The 21,988-nt window shown below is 43.8% G+C and overlaps 1 long non-coding RNA gene across 1 annotated transcript in view; it reads left to right on the top strand.

Moving 5' to 3' along the window:
- The window catches only part of LOC123351974, a 180,926-nt gene that overhangs the window by 88,318 nt on the left and 70,620 nt on the right, over positions 1-21,988 (top strand). Inside the window, exon 2 of the long non-coding RNA XR_006574080.1 lies at positions 20,032-20,077. This is a non-coding gene — a long non-coding RNA (uncharacterized LOC123351974). The remainder of the gene's footprint in view (positions 1-20,031; positions 20,078-21,988) is intronic.

Raw genomic sequence — 21,988 nt, forward strand, 5'->3', positions numbered from 1 at the left:
CTGAGCGGTTGTAAATTGCTAGCTCTCTGCACCATCTCTCAAACTATCTACACAGCAGCGTGTACCCTCATCCTGGCTTGCACGCGTATGTGGCTTGAATATGTGCCCCCTAAAGTCTATGGCAAATGCCTTTGCATTCAGTGATGCATGAACTGGCTCTTATACAGATCATTTCATTTGTAAACCTGAAGGTGATTTACAGAGGAGGGTATAGCTCCTTATCACAGATGAGGAAACTGGCACAGACCAGTGAAGAGAGTTGTCCAACATCCCACAGTAAACTGGAAACAATGGTAGGAATAGATTTCCAGCATCCTGAGTCCCAGTGCTATACTCTAGCCACTAAGCCATGCCATCTCTTATTGCAGGTTGCCTTGTGCTCCAAGTCCTGCTCATCACTTTTATGTGCAGAATGCAAGATCAACCCCGTAATATGTTTTTAAAAAAAGAGAATTGTTGAAACAAAGGTTGCTCTATTGTTCAGAGTTATTGAATGCTATGTTACTCAGTATATCTCAGTAAATATTGCTTTGTATCAGCCACTCTCCCTTTTCCACCATCCCATTTCTAAATGTAGTGTGATGTTGATAAGGATAGAACAGTGTTTTAGTTCTTCTACTTGTCCATACTAAAACACCTCAGTATATCCTGAGATTCAGTACCAGTCTCAAAAGAAAAGTCAAACGTCCCCAAGATATGTTTAATTTGATGAGTGACCTAAGTTTAAACCTCTAAGAACTGGAAGCCAAAGTCCAATATATAGACAAATCATGATAAATGTGATCATAGGTCTGATATAATCTACCATGTATTCTGCCTAGCATGTATTTACTACTAATAGATATTAAATAAATGTATTATGCTATGAGAACAATACATTATAAGTGTAACTTTAATTCATCTGCTTTGTCATTTCTGGAAAGAAAACTGAACTATTTCATGTAATATAGCAACTTTCTGAGCATAGATGATTTTCTAAAGCTACAGTTTTCCTTGAATTGTTTATCACAAGTAGTTCAAGCTGCCTAATAGATTCATTGTAAGTCACTAAGTGCCTGTAAATCTGATAGACTTGAATGGCTCCATGTGAAAATAACATTTTCTAGTTTCTATTTATAATAGGGGCCTGACTGCTGAACTTGGACTGACTTCTCTGGAAGTAATGGAAAAACTGCCTGGCCTGGTTTTGTAGCAGGCTTTAACTTTCAGATCGGGAAATAAGTAAATGCAAAATAACCCAAAATAACTCTACTAAATATTTTAAAAGCTGTTGACTGTATCATTTTTATAATGGACTTCGTAGCATTAAAGGCTGAATGTAAAAATGACTTGAGGAGACACTTACCTGCCTTATAGGGGTGGCAGTGGAGTCCAGTGGATAGATCCCTAGACTGCAACTCAGGAGACCTAGATTCTGTTCCCAGCTCTGTGAAGTGAGAATAATGATACTTAACTCCCTTTCAAAGTACTTTGAGAGCAACAGATGATGAGAACTGTTTAACTCTTGAAATCTTTGCTTAGTTTTCACTCCAGCATTGTTTTGTTTTTTTGTCTGAGTAAGGACAGGGTAAATTGTGAGCTGTTGTGAGGGTAAAGATGTTAACATCTGCGTCCATAGGATTTATTGTAGCAGCATACTTCTATACCAGGTGCCCAGTGGATGCAAGTTAGAAATTTGTTAAGGGGGGGAGGGGCTTGGAGGGAGGATATTAGTGAATTGTATGGATAACTGGAGCTACTCATTGTAGGAATATGACATTTGATCTTGCTGTGTCTAATGCGTGGCTAGGGCTCTGCTGTGTGTATGGGCATGATTTTAGGGCAAGAGGAATGGTGCCTTGCAGCAATGGGTTCATCTATTTAAAGTTGAGTACTTACCCCTGGAGCATCCCCTTGGGACCCAGTGTGGAACCACAGGTACATACCTGACTCAGTTTCCGCTAATGGGTTTTCAATGACGCTTTTATAACATGAACAGTGTCTTTTTTTTTTCTGGAGGGCTGATTTGTTAACCAAAGGCTGAACATGGTACACAAGCAAGTCTTTACACCAGCATTGGGATGGAGAGGTATGTCCAACCCTGTAGTCCTTGCTCAGACAAAGTTTTCATTGACTTCAATGGGTATTTTGCCTAAAATTAATCTTAGTCTGTCTACCCCATCTTCTCCATCCAGGCTATTTACCAGTAAGGCCCTCTTCTGGAGTCAGGGTTCTAGGAGATTGGTATATCTCCAAATTCTTCTTCTTCTTCTTATTATTTTATTGAAATTACCTGGGAAAGGATTCCTTCTCTGGACTCAGAGACCCCTGCAGAGGTCAAACCCCTGCATTTCTTCTCTGGAGCAGCATGTGATTCCCCAGAGATCTGGACCTCTTCCTAAAGCCTGGTAAGGTCCTTTCGCCGGGACTGGGCCTCCCTAGGGCTTTGCCACTCACAGCCTTTTGGAGCCTGCTCCCTCCAGCAGCACCTTTTCTGGTGAGCTCTGTAACCGGCTCCCTTGAAAAGTCCTCTACAGAAGCTTTCTCTGTGTTCTGGAGCCTCATGACTGAGCCCTCCTAACCCTTTATTAGGCTCAGGTGTTCCTTAGCTATCTATCTGCTGTCAAGCTGCCTAAGCAAGTAATGACTCACAAATGGATTTGGGTTGGCTCATTCTCCTTAGCAGTGCTGGTCACAGGTAGACCTGGTGCCTGACTCCCTCGGGAGCCAGCTGCTCTGTAACCGGGGTGCAAAAATCCAGGTTAAGAAGTGAGAAAACCAAATAACCCTTTCAATGCAACATTATATAGGATTATATCTAATCTGTCTGAGGGGTTTCTGTAGCGCTTATCGCTATAGTATCTAAATGATCCACAAATATAAATTAAATGTGCCAAAGAGGAATGTTAGATTGTTTGGTTCCTTAACATGCAGTGTATATGTGCCCTCCTCTGTAAAGATGCACTCCACGAATGATGTGGCTAAGGGTCTCTTTAATGCCTTGTCCCCAGTTTTTTGAGACTGCAGAACTCTGTTAGTGGTTTAGAACAGTCAGGTTGCCTGTCGGAATGCATGGCATTGTATTGCCTCCAAAAATTCATCTCTTTAACCTGTGTTTGTATCGTGCTTTTTAAAAGGCTTTAAAGTTTTTTGTGTTTGTGGATCTGAATCTTTGTAAAGTATGTAAAGTTCCAGGTAGCTTTTGCTTCCCTAAAGCAAGGGAATATAAATGTTGATAAAGGGACAGTGTCGAGATTTACATATCCCAATCAGAATCCCCTGCACTTAAGAAAGAAAATATTATTTTCTTTATTTAATGGGACATTCTAAGAAAAAAATGAGACCTGTGTAACTTGGTTTATGACATGTTAAAATCCCAGCTATCCTCAGGCATCAGGACTGTCATGGTTTTAATTTACATGTGCACATGAAGAAAGCCTGCAAATCTACTATTCTTTCTGATGGCTCTTTCATAGCATGAGCTGGTGTAGAGACTAGAAATGCCAAAAATCTTGACTCTCTCTAAAGCACTCAGATAGCAGAATTCTTATAGATTTCAATCCCCTGCCTGATCAAACATTTACATAACAGGCTCTGGATTCATTGTGGTGGAGGGTGGGTCACCCAGCTGAGGAGATGGGATTTAAAGTGATGTAGACCTAATTTTGGAAGGTGGATTATATTGTTAAATATGTCTTGACGCTAGAATTAAAAATTATGTAACTGCTCAGATTTGGGACTTTTGAGTTTGATTTATTCACAGAGCTATGGATCATATATTTGTTAGGATTTTAGATGTTCTTTGCCAAGATTTAGACCAAAATTAATGACCTGCCCTGACTGTCTCAGTACCATATTCTGGATGGGAGTTCAAAACATTTGAGGCTGGAAAGTGGAGAGCTCACATTGAGAAGTCTGCAATTCCTGTGCGCCAGAGAACGCAGTAGCAGTGAAGTTCACTGTCTGGAAATGCTAAGGGAGGGAATGCGCAGGGGCGACTCCAGGTCCCAGCACGCCAAGCATGTGCTTGGGGCGGCAAGCCGCGGGGGGCGCTCTGCCGGTCGCCGCGAGGGCGGCAGGCAGGCTGCCTTCGGCGGCTTGCCTGCGGAGGGTCCGCTGGTCCTGCGGCTTTGGTGGACCTCCCACAGGCATGCCTGTGGAGGGTCCGCTGGTCCCGCGGCTTTGGACCTCCCCGAAGCCGCGGGACCAGCGGACCCTCCGCAGGCAAGCCGCTGAAGGCAGCCTGCCTGCCGTGCTTGGGGCGGCAAAATGCCTAGAGCTGCCCCTGGGAATGCGGCAGGGGAATAGCAAAGTTGTGGTCAGTGGGTCTAAACACACCATTAAACTTGTGCCCTTCTGTATGTGAGAGCCTAGTGTAGTGGCACCAGTGGGTTTCGGATAGTAAATTGCTAGTGGGAGTCTGTCAGGTGAATACTCATTGGAAGGTTATTGTTACTTTAACTGAACTCTCTGCCTGCTACATAAATTAAAATAAATAAAAAAATTTACCCCCAAACCCATTTTTTTAATTAACTAAATACTATGTAGTTGTTTGTTCTGTTCTCATAAGCAGCAGGTGCTAGTCCAGTTGGCCGTGTATACACAAATCTAAATGTTCTACTCATTAGGGTTTTCTCATTCTTCTTCGAGTGGTGTCCCTGTGGATGCTCCACTCTAGGTGTCATTGCTTCCTTGAGCCGGATATTGGAGATTTTTCGTAGCAGTGCTTGGTCAGGGTGCACATGCACAGTAGCCGTCTTGCAGTGCTGTTGGCACCTCGTAGAGCACACGACCCACCCCCAGAGTTCCTTCTCAGCCCTCCTCGGCTGCAGACGGAGCTCAGTGGCAGTGCTGCCTCTCTGATAATTTCTGAAAGAAAACAAATTTAGATAATAGTTTAGTACTTTAGTGTGTACATAGGTTTTTCAGAGTTTAAATAGTTCTTGTTAGAGACTTCCCTTATTTAAAAAACAACAACAGAATTTCCTTCTTTTTTTCTTTCTTCCTAACCCATTCCCTAGTTTAGAGTTAGAAATAAGTTCTGCTTCTAACATCGTTAGATTATTTCTGTCCTCATCTCCCCAGTGAGTCAGGAGACCTAATGGATGATATGCCGGGTTCACCTGGTTTTAAAAAGTGCGACTTGTGCCGTGAGCCTATGCCAGTCCCTGATTGCCACTCATCCTGTATCCGTTGCCTGGGGGAAACTCATATACCCCAGAAATGTGAGCATTGTAACAACTTAAAAGTGAGGGCAAGATGAGACAGGGACCTCCGTCTGAAAATGGTACTGATGGAAAGAAAAGTCCCTTCAACCTCCTGAGGAAACATCATCCACGGAGTCACACAGCAACAATCCCTCAGAAGTGACAAGGCTCCAACTTCCAAAACTTCTAGGAAGCGAGCCATGACCTTCCTGAAGTGAGACTCTCCAAAAAAGAGAGCTTCCCCAGGGAGGTCTCTACCCTTGGTGCCAAGCTCGTGCGGAGAGAGCACCTATGAGGCACTGGGCACCTCCAGCACCGTCCCCTCGCGGACCTCTCCTGAGCCCCAATGCGCTGAATTGGAGTCGAGACGTCATGTCTCCTCCACGGCACCGATGACTCCAGTGCAGACCTTGGCACAGAAAATGGCACCGCCACCAATGCTGCCACCACTGGCACCGACTCACTCTTTAGCTCGAGCAGACAGACCGAAAACAGCAGCATCTGTTGCCACAAAGACTGACTGCAATTCTAACGTGGCACTGAACACAGCAGCACCGGTACAATTCCTACACTGGCGAGACATAGTGGTCTACTCGGTACCGCAGTTGTCACTGCTTGGCACCGAACATTCCCTGAGCCACTGGTCTGAGCAGCCTCCTTTGTCTCCCACTCCTCAGTCCATGCATAGAGATGAGGAAGGAGACACATATGACAGTTATTTCTCTTCACAACGCTCCTCCCGAGTGCAGAGGAGACCTCCATGGGAGGCTACCAAACCTAAGCCTCATCACTCTGGCCAGATGCAGCCCTGGTATGGACAACCCTGGCACTACCCACTACCACCTTATCCCATGCAATGGCCTCTATGGGACCCATGGGCCACATATAGGAGCCATTACACCAGATCCTCCACCCTCACCAAGCAGATAAACTTCTGAGATCCCCGAAGAAGAGAGATAGGAGGAAGGAACAGTTTCTCAAATAGACCAGGAGGATACTTCACCTCCCCATAATTCATCCTCATCACCGGATGAAGCAGTTATACCACTAACCCCAACAGCATATGATGATATGAAGCAGTTCCAGGAACTCTTCAAAAGGGTAGCGACCAATCAAGAGATTACAGGAGGTACAGGAAAAACAGCAAAGCATAAATTGCTACAAATCCTACAAATCTCTGCATCAACTAAGATTGCCCTCCCCTTAGATGAGGCCATAATCGAGCCTGTGGAGGCCAGATGGCACTCTAACTACACCAAATTACAGGATCTCATAGAAGAGCTCCCTGAGCAGAAGCGTCCTCAACTTAAGGCCGTCATCAATGAGGGTCAGATAATAGCTCTGGTTGTGGCAGACACAGCTGCTTGAACAATGGCCACAGCAGTGCTTATGAGAAGGGCCTCCTGGCTGCAAGCATCAGGGGTCCCAAAAGAAGTGCAGCTATAAGAGGTGGACCTTCCCTTTGATAGGGAAAAACTCTTCTCGTCCAAAATGGATGACATACTCCATACCATAAAAGGCTCTTGGGCCATGTTGTGCACACTAGGCATATACACCCCGCCTAATAAGAATTGACATTATACACCATACCAGAGACCATGAGATACCTCTTTCCACCGTCAACAGCAATGATGCTTTGATCAAAATAGAAACAAGCAACGATCCCAGAGATGGCGGGTACCGCAGAATCAGGTCTCATCCACCGAACCATCTACATCCAAGCCACAGTTTTGAAGTATTCGTCGAGGGACTGAACGACCTCCCCCCAATTATAGCACACCCAGACACTCCTACGCATACTTTTGGCCACCACTTGCACCCATTTTACCATGCTTGGGCTGCTATAACAACAGACCAGTGGCTCTTCAGAAGAAAACAATCTCTGAGCTCAGAACTCTGGGTTTTGCATACCAGAAAGATGTTTAGGGTTGCCACTAGGGCTGTCAAGTGATGTAAGAAATTAATCGTGATTAATTGCACTGTTAATAATAGAAAACCATTTATTTAAATATTTTTGTTTTCTACATTTTCAAATATTTTGATTTCAATTACAACACAGAATATGAAGTGTACAGTGCTCACTTTATTTTTTATTACAAATATTTGCATTGTAAAAAACAAAAGAAATAGTATTTTCCAACTTACGTAATACAAGTACTGTAGTGCAATCTCTTTATCATGAAAGTGGAACTTACAAATGTAGAATTATGTACAAAAAGACTACATTCAAAAATAAAACAATATAAAACTTTAGAGCCTAGAAAGTGCACTCAGTCCTACTTCTTCTACAGCCAATTGCTCAGATAATTGCAGGAGATAATTCTGTCTGCTTCTTGTTTACAATGTCATCTGAAAGTGAGAACGGGCGTTCATATGGCACCCTTATAGACGGCATTGCAAGATATTTACATGCCAGTTATTTTAAAGATTCATATGTCCCTTCATATTTCAGCCACCATTCCAGAGGACATGCATCCATGCCAATGACTGGTTCTGTTAGATAACAATCCAAAGCAGTGCGGACCAACACATATTCATTTTCATCATCTCAGTCAGATGCCACCAGCAGAAGGTTGATTTTCCTTTTTGTGATTCAGGTGCTGTAGTTTCTGCATCAGAGTGTTGTGTTTTTAAGACTTTTGAAAGCATGTGCCACACTTTGGCCTTCTCAGATTTTGGAAGGTACTTCAGATTCTTAAACCTTGGGTTGAGTGCAGTAGCTATCTTTAGAAATTTCACTTTGGTACCTTCTTTTCATTTTGTCAAATCTGCAGTGAAAGTGTTCTTAAAATGAACAACATGTGCTGGATCATCATCTGAGAGTGCTATAAAATAAAATTTATGGCAGAATTCAGGTAAAACAGCAGGAAACATACAATTCTCCCCAAAGGAGTTCAGTTATAAATGTAATTAAAAAAATACATTAAACGAGTGTCGTCAGCATGGAAGCATGTCCTGTGGAATGGTGGTCGAAGCATGAAGAGGCATACGAATGTTTAGCATATCTGTTTATATAAATACCTTGTGATGCCAGCTACAAAAGTGCCATGTGAATGCCTGTTCTCACTTACGGGTGACATTGTAAATAAGAAGCAGACAACATTATCTCTCGTAAATGTAAACAAACATTTCTCTTAGCCAGTGTTTCCCAAACTTGGGATGCCACTTGTGTAGGGAAAGCCCCTGGCGGGCCTGGCAAGTTTGTTTACCTGCCGCGTCCACAGGTCCGGCCGATTGCGACTCCCACTGGCCGCGGTTCGCTGCTCCAGGCCAATGGGAGCTGCTGGTAGCGGTGCGGGCCTCCGCAGGTTTGGCCAGTCATGGCTCCCACTGGCCGCAGTTCGCTGCTCCAGGCCAATGGGGGCTGCTGAAAGTGATGGTCAGTACGTCCCTCAGCGTGCGCTGCTTCCAGCAGCTCCCATTGGCCTGGAGCAGCAAACCGCGGCCAGTGGGAGCCGTGATCAGCTGGACTTGCGGACGTGGCAGGTAAACAAACCGGTGCGGCCTGCCAGGGGCTATCCCTACACAAGCGGCATCCCAAGTTTCGATTGGCTGAACAAGAAGTAGGACTGAGTGGACTTGTAGGCTTTAAAGTTTTACGTTGTTTTGTTTTTTGAATGCAGTTATGTAACAAAAAAATCTACATTTGTAAGTTGCACTTTCATAATATATATATATTAGAAAATGTAGAAAAACATCCAAAAATATTTAATACATTTCAGTTGGTATTCTATTGTATAACAGTGCGATTAAAACTGTGATGAATCGCAATTAATTTTTTTAATCACGATTAATTTTTTTGAGTTAATCGTGATTAATCGACAGCTGTAGTTGCCACCCTTCTGGGTTTTACCCAGACAGTCTGGTTTTTGGCATCTGTGTCTGGGTGACATTTAGGGTTGACAGGTGCCCGGTTTTGGGGACCTGGTGACCCTAAATGGCATCTGAACCAAAAGCTGGTTACTTCCGGGTGGGGGGAGGTGCCAGCTCATTAACCTGTGCCAGCCCCATCTCAGCTGGGGCTACCTTCTTCCTGCAGGCAGACTCCTTGAGACAATCCAGCAAGCGACACGGGGTGAGGGGGAGAGGAGTGAGTGATGGGGGCAGAGCCTTGGGGGCAAGAGGTGGAGAAGGGGTTGGGGCCTGGGGGAAGAGGCAGAGAAGAGGGAAGGGCCTCAAGGGAAGAGAAGGAGCAGGGGTGAGGCCTTGAGAGGGAGAGACGGAGCAGGGGCAGGACCTTGGGGGAAAGGGGCGGGTCAGGGTCAGGGCCTCAATGGTCCAGTTACCCCCAATTAGAAAGGTGGCAACCCGAATTTAGGTGTTAAGTATTAGTGGAAGCCCAGAGAAGAGCAACAAAAAAAGTCAAGGGAAGGATTAAAAGAGGTAAATGTGTAACTTGGCTGAATAGCAAGGAATATAGAGAAGAGAAGATACGTGTATGATGAATATGTGATCAGTGGGGTGGGATGGCATGTATATCAGTGAGACCTACTGAATTCTACATGTAAAAATTTCCCAAACCATCCCTTACTTTCTTTTAGTCTCTAATGGCTTTTGTACAGCCTTAACTACTGCTTTTCTTTATTTTTGTTAAATATATTTTAAAAGGATTTTAAAAATCAGATTCTAGCGCTTATACAGAACAAGGTTGCAGATCAAACCTTCTTTCTCATGCAGTCTTCTGAACCCAAAATCTTCCCCAAAGAGAAATTACTATTAAACAAAACTAACTGCATAGAAGAAGCCCTACTTTTTTTGATTCAATGTAGAAGATTAATGGCGGTAGTGCAGTAGGCTGTAGTAAAGGCAGTGCAGCTGTGTGGCTTAACTGGGAGGAGGGTACACATTATGGTGCATAGTTAAAAATGTATTAGAGTTCAGGGGCAGCAGAAGATTTAAACCTTTAGTTGGTACAAATCTCATAGCAAAAACCAAAACAGAATATAAACTTCAAGCTCTAGTTGAATTTTTAATTTTAACTTGCACTCTAACACAAAACCATAAGTGACCGCAGCAGTATTGAGGCAAAATAACATCCCAGATGCATGGAGTAAATGGAATGTGATGATACAATTAATATAAAACCATGTGGAGATGCCGCTAAGTTTTATGGTAGAGTGCAAGTTTGGTGAAGATGTACCTATTGCTTTTTTGGTATCTTATCTGCTGGAAGTGGAAATACACATCTTAACAGAGCATTGATGTTTGCTGTCAACACTGTTGTAGGTAATATGAAATTGGAAATGAATTCTACCTTCATAAGTCTTTCTGCTTAACTTCTTATTTTGTGCTTTGATGTGGATGGGGTGTGTCTTGCTGCCAATTTAACTGTCACTAAATGTAGTTTGTGTTCCCTCATAAATAGGGAGTCTAGAGAGGTCAAGGTAGAGAATGAAACAGCAAGAATGTGGAGTTCAGTGACCCAAAATCAAGGTGCTTTTACACTTTGTGCTACTGTCTTTGTTACAACCAATTGGTGTGACAATACGTGTGGCTTCAGACTTGGGAGAGAATGTTATGTTATCCCTTTTGGTGTAAGCTGCCAACTCAAAGGCTATATGATAAAGTCGCTGAGGACTACTTCTGTTCAGGTTAAATACTCCAGAAAGTACAATCAAATTGGTGTGAGCGGTATTTCTGTGATATTTCTTTCTGCACTTCAGTCTCCTCTCTGCTCACCAGTTTGTCGCAACTTAGAAACCTCGTTGCCTTTTAAAAGGTCTTTCAAAGCATACTCGGATTTGGAGGGTGGGTGGGTATGAATCAGTTTCTGAACACAATGAACCAGTTCGTAAGATACCATGCCTATGGAAATAAAACTGCAATGATAGCAAATGGTAGTATTCATACTTGTGATTCTGCAATTTGCTGAGCTCCTGGCTAAAATGGAAGTTGAAGGTACTCATTGTTGCCTTATTTGTCTTCTCTAGATATTTATGAACCATTCAGTCACTGTGGCATTTAGGTACACATTACAGGATTGGGCCTGCTGCTGGTAGGAATCTTATGCTGAATCATAGAACTGGAAGGGACCTCGAGAGGTCATCTAGTCCAGTCCCCTGCACTCGTGGCAAGACTAATTATCTAGAAGACCATCCCTGACAGGTGTTTGTCTAACCTGCTCTTAAAAATCTCCAATGATGGAGATTTCACAACCTCCCTAGGCAATTTATTCCAGTGCTTAACCACCCTGACAGTTAGGAAGGGCAGATTGGCGGAGGCCCTGGAGGTTTTTCGCCTTCCTCTGCAGCATGGGGCACGAGTCTCTTGCTGGAGGATTCTCTGCAGCTTGAGGTCTTCAAACCACGATTTGAGGACTTCAGTAACTCAGACATAGGTTAGGGGTTTGTTACAGGAGTGGGTGGATGAGATTCTGTGGCCTGCATTGTGCAGGAGGTCAGACTAGATGATCATAACGGTCCCTTCTGACCTTAAAGTCTATGAGTCTGAGTCTATGAGAAGTTTTTCCTAATGTCCAACCTAAACCTCTCTTTGCTTCAGTTTAAGCCCGTTGCTTCTTGTCCTATCCTCAGAGGTTAAGAAAAATATTTTTTTTCTTCCTTCTCCTTGTAACAACCTTTTACATACTTGAAAACTGTTATCATGTCCCCTCAGTCTTTGCTTTTTCAGACTAAACAAACCCAGTTTTTTCAATCTTCCCTAATAGGCCATGTTTTCTAGACTTTTAATCATTTTTGTTGCTCTTCTCTGGACGCTCTCCAATTTGTCCATGTCCTTCTTGAAATGTGGCACCCAGAACTGGACACAGTACTCCAGTTGAGGCCTAATCAGAGTGTACATAAGAATTACTTCTGTGTCTTGCTTACAACACTCCTGCTAATACATCCCAGAATTATGCAACAGTGTTATACTCTTGACTCATATTTAGCTTCTGATCCACTATGACCCCCAGGTCCCTTTCCGCAGTGCTCCTTCCTCAGTCATTTCCCGTTTTGAATATGTGCAACTGATTGTTACTTCCTAAGTGGAGTACTTTGCATTTGTCTATATTGAATTCAAGTGACAGACTGACCGCCTGCACTTCTCAGAGTGCAATTCCCTAATTCATCCTACTTTCAGATTGGGTCTCCTGATTATCGCACCCTTGGTTACCAACCATGTTTCCTCAGCAGGTTCAAGTGGGTTTGGCCCCTGCTATAGACTTTCCTTTAGGAGATATAAATGGTATGTAAATGACAAGACACTTAACACCTTCTTCAAAACCAAATATTACTTATTTATCCAAAGGAACAGAGCAAAAGATTAAAATAATGAAGACCTATACGCTTTTATCGTACATAAGCTTAGCATTTCCCCCAAGAGATAGCTAGGCCTGACTTATCCCTGGTATGTCTGCTCTTTTGGGGACCAGGTTACAGTCCAATCTAATGTGGGTCTGCATCTCTGCATACCCCCTCTTCCTATGCACGGCTTCAATCCTGAGGCTTCCCCCCACCCGGGGTCTGGTCTTTCCCTTGCTAACAGCATGTTTCCTTTTAAAAGCATTTCTAACACCTCTCTTCCTGTCTTCCTATAATTTTTTCCATTTTCAACCCTCTTTGGACTGGGTATAGAGGTCTGTTTAACAGTTAATGTCTCTGCCTGTAGCTCCCATTATCCCAGCAAGGTAAGAGCTAGTCAATTGCTGATGGCCTGTCCATTCACGGACAGACACACCTAGCTGCCACACTCCCTCCCCTTAACACAAGAGGGATGACACAAAGACATTGTATAATGAAAGACATCATTGTGGGGAGGGATAGCTCAGTGGTTTGAGCATTGGCCTGCTAAACCCAGGGTTGTGCGTTCAGTCCTTGAGGGGGTCACTTAGGGATCTGGGGCAAAAATCAGTACTTGGTCCTGCTAATGAAGGCAGGGGGCTGGACTCCATGACCCTTTGGGGTCCCTTCCAGTTCTATGAGATAGGTATATATATGAAGAGTATAATCATACACAGGCATCATAAAATCAAATTGGAATTCACAAGTTCATAAATTCCCAAAACTGTCAAAGTAGGAGAGCTGAGCTACTCTCACACTGAAATAGACGCTCTAAAACCCAATAACTCATACTCTGATTCATGTCTAAGTGCTGAGTCCAACCAGTAATTCACTGAACAAATGTACAGAACCCCACATGACTGCCTTGCAAATCTCCCAAACAAGAACAGATCTGACACTACTAGCAATCTAGCCAAATGTGCTTTAACACTGTGTTATAGGACTGGTAAGAAACAAAAACCTGAAAAATGCAGTCAAACCAGACAAGTTTTGTTTTAACAGACAGGGCTAGATCAAGGTAATTAATGTACCAAAAATCAAAAAGCTGCACAGGCATTTTAAGGATTTAGTCTGTTCCAGATAAAAGCTAAAGCTCCTCCCTGCTTTCTGATACTAAATAAAGTAATTAATTAAATAAAAGGATGGACAGATTCTCAGGCCAGTTCTGTGCCCAACTAGCCACTGGAATATGCTGCCTCCAAACTGATGGGTACAATATTTTAAAAATACGTGCATAACAGGTGACTGGGAGCCAGGACTTCTGGGTCCTATTCCTAGACCTGCCATTGATTTATTGTGCATGTCAGTTAATCTCTCTGTATCTCAATATGTCCTTTTGTAAGATAGTATTTACCTACCACTACCTACCTACCACCAGGGAAGTTGTGAAGCTTCATCAAAAAAAAGTTGCAAACCACTTCGAGATCCTTGGATTAGAGGAGTGACAGAAGTTATGGTTATTCTCATAATAATAAGTTCAGGCCACAAGGAAACTGAACCAATATCAAGTGTTTCCACCTGTACACAACAGAATTTTAAGGCTTTCAAGTCCCTCTTCCTGAGTTTGCTGCAACAGAAAATGAATCATTCAGGTGCAACTTATCAGCATGCTAGGTCACACAAAGGAGGATTACCAGCCTCTTGATTAGCAAAAACAGTAACAGAGAGTTCCTCTATATGTATTAAAAACACGCCGATAAGGGTGCACGGTTTCTCCAAACAGAATCTTCTTTCATGGTCTGAAGTAAATAGGATGAAATTCAATAAGGACAAATGCAAAGTACTCCATTTAGGAAGGAACAATCAGTTGCACACATACAAAATAGGAACTGACCACCTAGGAAGGAGTACTGTTCTGTGGAAAGGGATCTGAGGGTCATAGTGGACCACAAGCTAAATATGAGTGAACAGTGTAACGCTATTGCAAAAAAAGAGAACATCATTCTGGAATGTATTAGCCAGGAGTGTTGTAAGTAAGACACAAGAAGTAATTCTTCCACTCTACTCTGATTAGGGCCAGATAGTTGGAGACTTCCAAGAAATAACACAAACACACAATATATTCAGCACAAGAATTATATTAAACAGGAGACAAATATAACAGGGTAAAACACTATTGTTAGGGTCAGCGGTGCCCACGCTGCTAATACCTGTGACTTGACATCCAGACACACACATAGCAGGCAGCAGCCCTGAACTAGGGGACAGAGCAGAGCTGACCGTGTGGTGACCAGTCTCACCTAGGGAGCTGGAGGGTAACTCAGTCTGGCTGGGGAAGTTTCCCAGCAAAACTCTACAAACTGGGAGTCATCAGTGGAGAGGGAAAAGCCCAGCTGAGGGATCTTGCTTTCAGGTCCCCAGAGGCCAGTTCTCAGGGGGAACCCTGCATGCAGGCCTGGGACTTACCAGCTCCCCAAACAGCCAGTCCTGCCCTTGCCTTAGCTGGCTCCAGACTGACCCAAAAATGGCTTTTCCCCTTTCCTGAACTCCCTGGGAAGGGTCTCTCACTCTCTATTGGTTGCCAGGCTGACTCTGAGTTTGCCTTGGCTCCCCCTTCCTGAGCTGCCAGCAGACAGAGCCCCAGGAATCTAGGTAATCTCCTTGGGGGTTACATTAATTTGGCACCCTTGTGCATATGCATGATATATGCACTATTGTTTTCCTCACAGGATCTCTGCCCATGCCCTTAGCATGTACCTCCACAGCCTGACTGTCCCCACACCACCAGCCTGCTTGTAGATTGGGTCTGACTCCATCCCGCACTGCAACTTGGCTCTTCTGTGTTTGTATCAGGGAGCTTCCTCTTTCTCCTGGGTGCTAGTGGGGGAGTGTTGAGAGCACAGGAGAAAAGAAACAGAAAGGGAGAATATCCCCAGAGCCACTGTGGTCCCCTGGTACTGGGAGGAGCAATTGCAGGGAACACCTTGCTCAGCTCTGCGCAGGAGCTTGCTTAGTATAGATGGACTCTTCAGAGAATTTAGCTGTCCAATTCTAACATGTCTCTACTAAGCATGTGAAAACTGCAGTTATATGGCGGCTTGTTACTTGGCCAGATGTGAGTGGATTTTCATGCTGATACAAAAGGCACATCCTTGGCATCAGGGTAACCCCCCCCAAACAAATTTCAGATCTCTTTTCCAAAGCCTATATTTTCTAGAGTTTTTCAATGAAACTGTTGTAAGAATTTGACATGGGCAAAACATATTTTTACCTAACTTAATTCTGAGAAATGTCTGAACCATTTTTGCCGAAACATTAAATGTCAGCCTTACATAGTCACTCAGTATGGAAAATTTCAGCCTAAACAGTCGCTGTTTGTCCATGTTATAAGAAACTGAAAATAAGGTGTTTATAATGGAAAGTATTAGACAACCTAAAATGAAATATGTGACCCTACCAGCTCTGCCCATAATTTAATATAAACTTAAGTGATTTCCACCAAAGCCAATATGAGATGAAGAACAATAGAAAGATTTTTTTCAGATATTTTATTTTAGGACATTAATGCTGTAAAATTTACTTAGTACAGTATATATGAATGTGTCTAATGTAAATTATAGTGAGACTTCAGTGGAGTTACATCAGGATAAATTTGGTCCAAAGTGGTTAAAATATGCACAGTTAGAAAATTACTGAGAATTTTATTTGTATTTGGATCACACTGCATCTAGCCAACTACTCTCTCTGTGGGACTTGGGTAGTTGTCCTAAAAAAAAATCCAGGCTTATGGTTTAATTTTCAAATATAGTTAAACTTTGTAGTAAGCCCTCCAGCCAGTAGGTGGAGATATAAATACCTGAGCTATCCTGTTTTTCACTATTGCAGCAGTATTTCTCCATCCCAGGGGAAACTTTTCACCCTTAGCCTAACAAATATGGAATGCGCAGCAGGCTGATATAACCATTTAGGTCTAACCTGCCATAAAGGCATCACCAGTGCGCTTTTAATCTGCCAAAGCCACATTCCTCGGTCATTCTGCACCTGCTCAGCCTGTTGTTGAAGCGCTCCTTGCTGCTTGTCCAGGTTTTCTGTGTTAGTCTTCATGAGCCATGAGAGTAAGGGGTACTCTGGGTCTCCAAGGATCACTATGGGCATTTCAACATCCCCCACTGGAATCTTCTGGCCTGGAAAGAAAGTCCCTGCTTGTAGCTTTCTGTACAGGCCACTGTTCCTGAAGATGCATGCGTCACGCACCTTCCCAGGCCACCCTGCGTTGATGTCAGTGAAATGTCCACGGTGATCCACCAGCGCCTGCAATTTCATAGAGGAGTACCCCTTTTGATTGAATTACTCCATCACTTGATGGTCTGGGGCCAAAATTGGAATACACATGCCATCTATCATCCCTCCGCAGCTAGGGAATCCCATTGCTGCAGAGCCATCCACTATTTCGCGTACATTGCCAAGTCACAATCCTTCATAGTAGGATACAATTAATGGCCCTGCACGCTTCTGTTAACGCAGCCCCAACAGTCGACTTCCTGACTCCAAACTGATTTGCAACTGACTGGTAGCAGTCTGGAGTCACCAGCTTCCACGCAGTGATCTCCACGCTCTTCTCCACTGAGAGGGCAGTTCTCATTTTGGTGTCCTTGTGCCACAGTGCTGGGGTGAGCTCCGCACTCAGTTCTGAGAAGGTGACTTTGCACATGCGAAGGTTCTGCAGCCACTGATTTTCATCCCAGACCTGCATAACAGTGCGATCCCAACAGTCAATGCTAGTTTACTGAGCCCAAAAGTGATGGTCCACCTTGTTCAGCTGTACTGTGAATGCCAAAAGTAATCTGATGTTGTTTCTTTCCACGGCACGCAGCAGGTCAGGCAGCTCTGATTCCTGTTCAAATTCAGAGCTCATAATATACTGCATGACCATCCACAATGTGTTCAGAACAGTGACCACAACAGTAGAGAGCAGTGCGGGATCCATCCTTCCAGACAGAGATGGCGTGCACACACTAAACAGGGGCCACTGACAAATGCTGCAAAATGCAGTCAGAAGCCCATGGAATGCTGGGATGGAAAGAACTGCATCATGGGATCGTGAGCCTGCACCCATGATGCACTGTGATCCACTCTGCCTTCCCACAACTCTTAGGTGCAGAAGGTGGCGAGTAGCATAGTGGGATAGCTACCTACACTACTCTCACTGTTGATGCTAGAGCGCCAAGTGTGGATGCATTCTGCCGACAGAAGGAATGTAGCATGACCAAGCAATGTAATTATACCGGTTGTTGATTGTCCGCTTAACTTGCGTCGACAAAACTCTCTGTAGTGTAGTCAAAGCCTCAATTATCTCCATGTCTAGTCTTGCTTGTACATGATCTCTGTTTATCTTTTAGATTGTAATCTTTTTGGGGCAGAGACTGTATTTTATATATTTTGTTTTTTCGGTTCCTAAACAACAGTAAATCATTGCTCCTTGTTTTGTTACGTCTCTGCGAACACTGAAAAGTAATTAATTTGTTCTAATTTTAAAAATCATAATCCTGAACTGTAGCTATGCATGCTACTCAAAGTAATATCTGATGTTCAACGGCAGCTAATCTTACAGGGAAGAAACTCTGAGAGCCCTCCCGTTTGGAAATATTATTCCTTCTGCATATTGCTGTATCATTTGTTTCTTTTCCTCTTTTCTTATTATCAAGGAACTAACCAATTAGCTTGCGTTAACAGGATAATAGTTTCCTAAGATTTTTTTTCTCTTCCTTCTTGTGCTTAGTCCCCAACTGAAGACATCTACGTCTTTGACATGTACATCTTTGGCATTTTCCATACCATTCTTGATTTTGTAGAACAGCTCTACAGTTGTTAGTCTCTCCTTGTATGGAAGTGGTTTCATACTCTTGATCATTTCCATTTCCCTTCTCTGAACCTTTTCCAGATCCACTATCTCCTTTTTGAGATGGGATGAGCAAAACTGGACACGATTCAAGGTGTGAGTGTACCGTGGATTTATATAGTGGCATTATGATATTTTTATTTTCTGTCCCTTTCCTAATAGTCCCTAACATTTTATGAGCCCTTCTGACTGCTGCTGTGCATTGAGCTGAACTTTTCAGATAACTATCCATGGTGACACCAAGAACTCTTTCTTGAGTGAGAACAGCTAATTCACAACCCATCATTTCTATATTTGTAGTTGGGATTATTTTTGCCAATGTGCATTCCTTTGTACTTATCAGATTTTTACAAACACATTTACATAAAGAACTGGCTGCACTCTTCGAAGAGTACCGTTTTTTGAGGGGGGACGTGGGAAGCATTTCCACCAATCTGGCACTCTATAATGGAATTTGTGCCTATTATTCTTCTGTTATTGGTTAATGTGATGCATGCATGTATCTCCCTTGCTTTGCCTAATTCTTTCCTAGAATCCCATGAATCTTTAGAGAGTTAAGATTTTGTGTTTGTGCCAGAGGTTTGATTACTGCTGTGTGGTTAAAAGGAAACAATGTTGGGGACACAGACAGGAGCGGCGCCAGAGTTCTTGGCGCCCTAGGCAGAATTGGGGGGACGGCATTTTGTGCGCTCCCCACGGGGTGCGCGGGAGCTTCCGGTTCCGCTCCCATCGCTCCGCCGAAATGCCGCAGGCGACAGCGGCAGTCATTGAGCTATTCAATTGCCTGCCGCTGTTTTCCGCAGCACATCGGCAGAAGGTCCTTCTTCGGCGGTGCGACGGGAGCGGATCCGGAAGCTCCCGTGTGCCCCGTGGGGAGCGCACAAAATGCCACCCCCCGAATTCTGGCGCCCTAGGCGACCGCCTAGGGTCACCTAATGGAAGTGCCAGCCCTGGACACAGAATATTAGTTTTAGATTGGTGGTTGAGATCTGGTCTTGGTCAGTAATGATCAGAAGTCATTACCATCCAAAGCATGATACTTACCTCAGTATATGCGTCCAGATCTCAAACCACCTCCACTCAATAGGCACCCTTGTTAGGAATCTCAGCAGAGGCTAATGACTGAATTGTTGAAAGTCACTGCTCTCTCATAGAATGGTTCCACCAGGTTGGCACTGAGGCACATTAGTGGGGCAGTGGTGGGGGGAAGTGTTTGCTGTTGCTATTAGTGCTGTATCTGCTCTGTGGATAAACAAGAAATTTGAATTGGCAAGAGGAAATAATATGATTCCTTTTGCAGGGATTTTATATATCACTTTACATCTTCAGAGTGCTTTACAAACAATCCCTGTGAGATAGTACATCCCTATTTTACACACACACAAACTGAAGCATAGAGAAAGGAAGTCACTTGGCCGTGGCCACACAGCATGTCATTGGCAAAGTCTGGAATAGAATCTGGGATTTTCTGGGTGTCATGCTCAAATTACTAAACTCTCTCCACAATCCCTCCTGACAAAGTTGATTCCCGCTTTATGAAACTTCTCTATCTATAAAACCATTCATTTAATAAGAAATCAGTGATGGAATAATTTTCTAGTGCACAGTATAATTAAAACATAAAATATCAGTAATAAGGGAGAGGACAAATGTCAAATAACAATGTAATTTGTTTTGGCAACTGCATTTCTAACAATCTTTTTTTGTTTTGTTCATTGTTTTGCAGAAAGAAAACGGAGATTGAGACACACTGAAACAGCATAATCAAAAAAGTAAGTCAGTGAAAACCACACGGGTTTCTATTGTATAAAACATAAAACTGTCTGTACTTATTCTTAAGAAGTCAATGTTTTTTCTTTGCTTGATCTCCAAAAGGATATGTGGGGATCAATGGTGGATTAATGGCCCTGAAATAATTGCTGCCCCCATATGAACTTAATTTCTTCCACCGGCAGCTCCCCACCCCGCCTCCCCGCCCCAACTCACCTCCGCTCCGCCTCCTCCCCTGAGCGCGCCGCTGGGTTCTGCTTCTTCCCCCTCCCTCCCAGCGCTTGCACCGCGAAACAGCTGATTCGTGCGGCAAGCCTGGGAGGGAGTGGGGAAGAGGGGGAACGTGGCGCACTTGTGGGAGGAGGTGGGGCCAGGGCAGGGATTTGGGGAGGGATCCAATAGGGGCAGGGAGAGGTGAAGTTGGAGCGGGGACTCTGGGGCAGGGGTGGAGTCAGGGCAGGGCCGGGGGGGGCGTGTGCCCCCACTGGCGCTGACAAAAGTTGGCGCCTGTGTACAGGCATGCGACAGACAGTGGGCTTGTGCAAAAATGCCGCGGTTACAAAAATGCTGCTATTATAAATTTGCCGCCCTAGGCCTTGTTGGATTAGGTGATAATACGCCACTGGTGGGAAGTAGCAGATGCAGTCTGCTGATTGGGTCCTGTAGCCGTTTTGAGTTGTGGTTTCAGGCTGTGTGGTTTCAGTGCAGGCCCATGAGATATGTCCACTTTTTCCCTGCAGTCTTTTGCAGAGATCTGTTGTGCGGGTTATATCCATGATGTGTTGAAACGAAAGGGCCCTTTGAGAACATAGTATTTTTGCTTTCTCCACCCCCACTACAAAAAATCCCCCCAGCGTTTATGGTGCTTTTCACACCCTTACATCCATGTGTAAGGTGGCTCAGGATTGTGCCCTAGAATTGGATGTCACAGACCAGTACGGAGGTGTTGTCTATACTGAGGTCTTGTCTACGTTTTAAAGGTTCAATGGTGTAGCTGTACAGGTGGGGCTATACTGTTAAACCTTCCTATTGAAGATGCAATTTATACTGGCAGAAAAAGTCATTTTGACAGTATATTTTATACCAGTTTCTTGAGAGAAATAAGCTATGTTGGCAAACAGACTATTGCCCGTATAACTGTGTCTATATGAGGGCTTTTGCTGGCATAGCTATATCTGCAAAAAATCATGTTCCTACTTGTTACGCTGTCTGGAATGGTTCACGACTGTGAGTGCCAACCTCAGGGCAGACATCCCAAACTGGTTGTATGTTCTGTAATTAGATTTCACCAACCCGGTAACAAATGAGAACTCCTGAAGCACTCTTAATAGTCTTACCATGGAGTCACAGATAGTCCCTTGGGCATTCTAGACTAGAATTGACTAGACTGTCTTGCCATCCGGGCAAGCTACACTTAGTGATAGTTGGTTGCTATGTGTAACCCACACACCTCCTGGGTGTGGTGCTCAGTCTTATCTAGTGACACTGAGACCACTGAGAAAGAGATTAATAAGTCTGCTCTACAGCCTTAGCTAACAGCCATATGGCTTTTAGCTTAAGTGGTAAGTTCCAGAGGCTCATGCACTAAGCTCCAGAGACGCCAGGTTCCATCCTGCCTACCAGTGACGAGGGTCTGTCAGTGTTATATATGCACCAAAGATCACAAAAGATGCTGGATTTTCTTCCAGTCCCAAGAGACTAGTCACTTACCCATGGTCAGTTTGTACCTCGGATCTCACACCAAAGACAACACCGGTAGATGATCCTATAGTAAACCAGCTAAGGATTTATTAACTAGGAAAAAAGAAATGAGAGAGTTACAGGTTAAAGCAGGCATATCTATGTACACAAATGAGTTACAGTCTATGGTTCCAAAAGGTAACAGAGTTGTAGCACTCTGTCAGCACTGAATG

The sequence above is a fragment of the Mauremys mutica genome, chromosome 1, assembly GCF_020497125.1.
Source record: "Mauremys mutica isolate MM-2020 ecotype Southern chromosome 1, ASM2049712v1, whole genome shotgun sequence".
Taxonomy (NCBI): Eukaryota; Metazoa; Chordata; order Testudines; family Geoemydidae; genus Mauremys; species Mauremys mutica.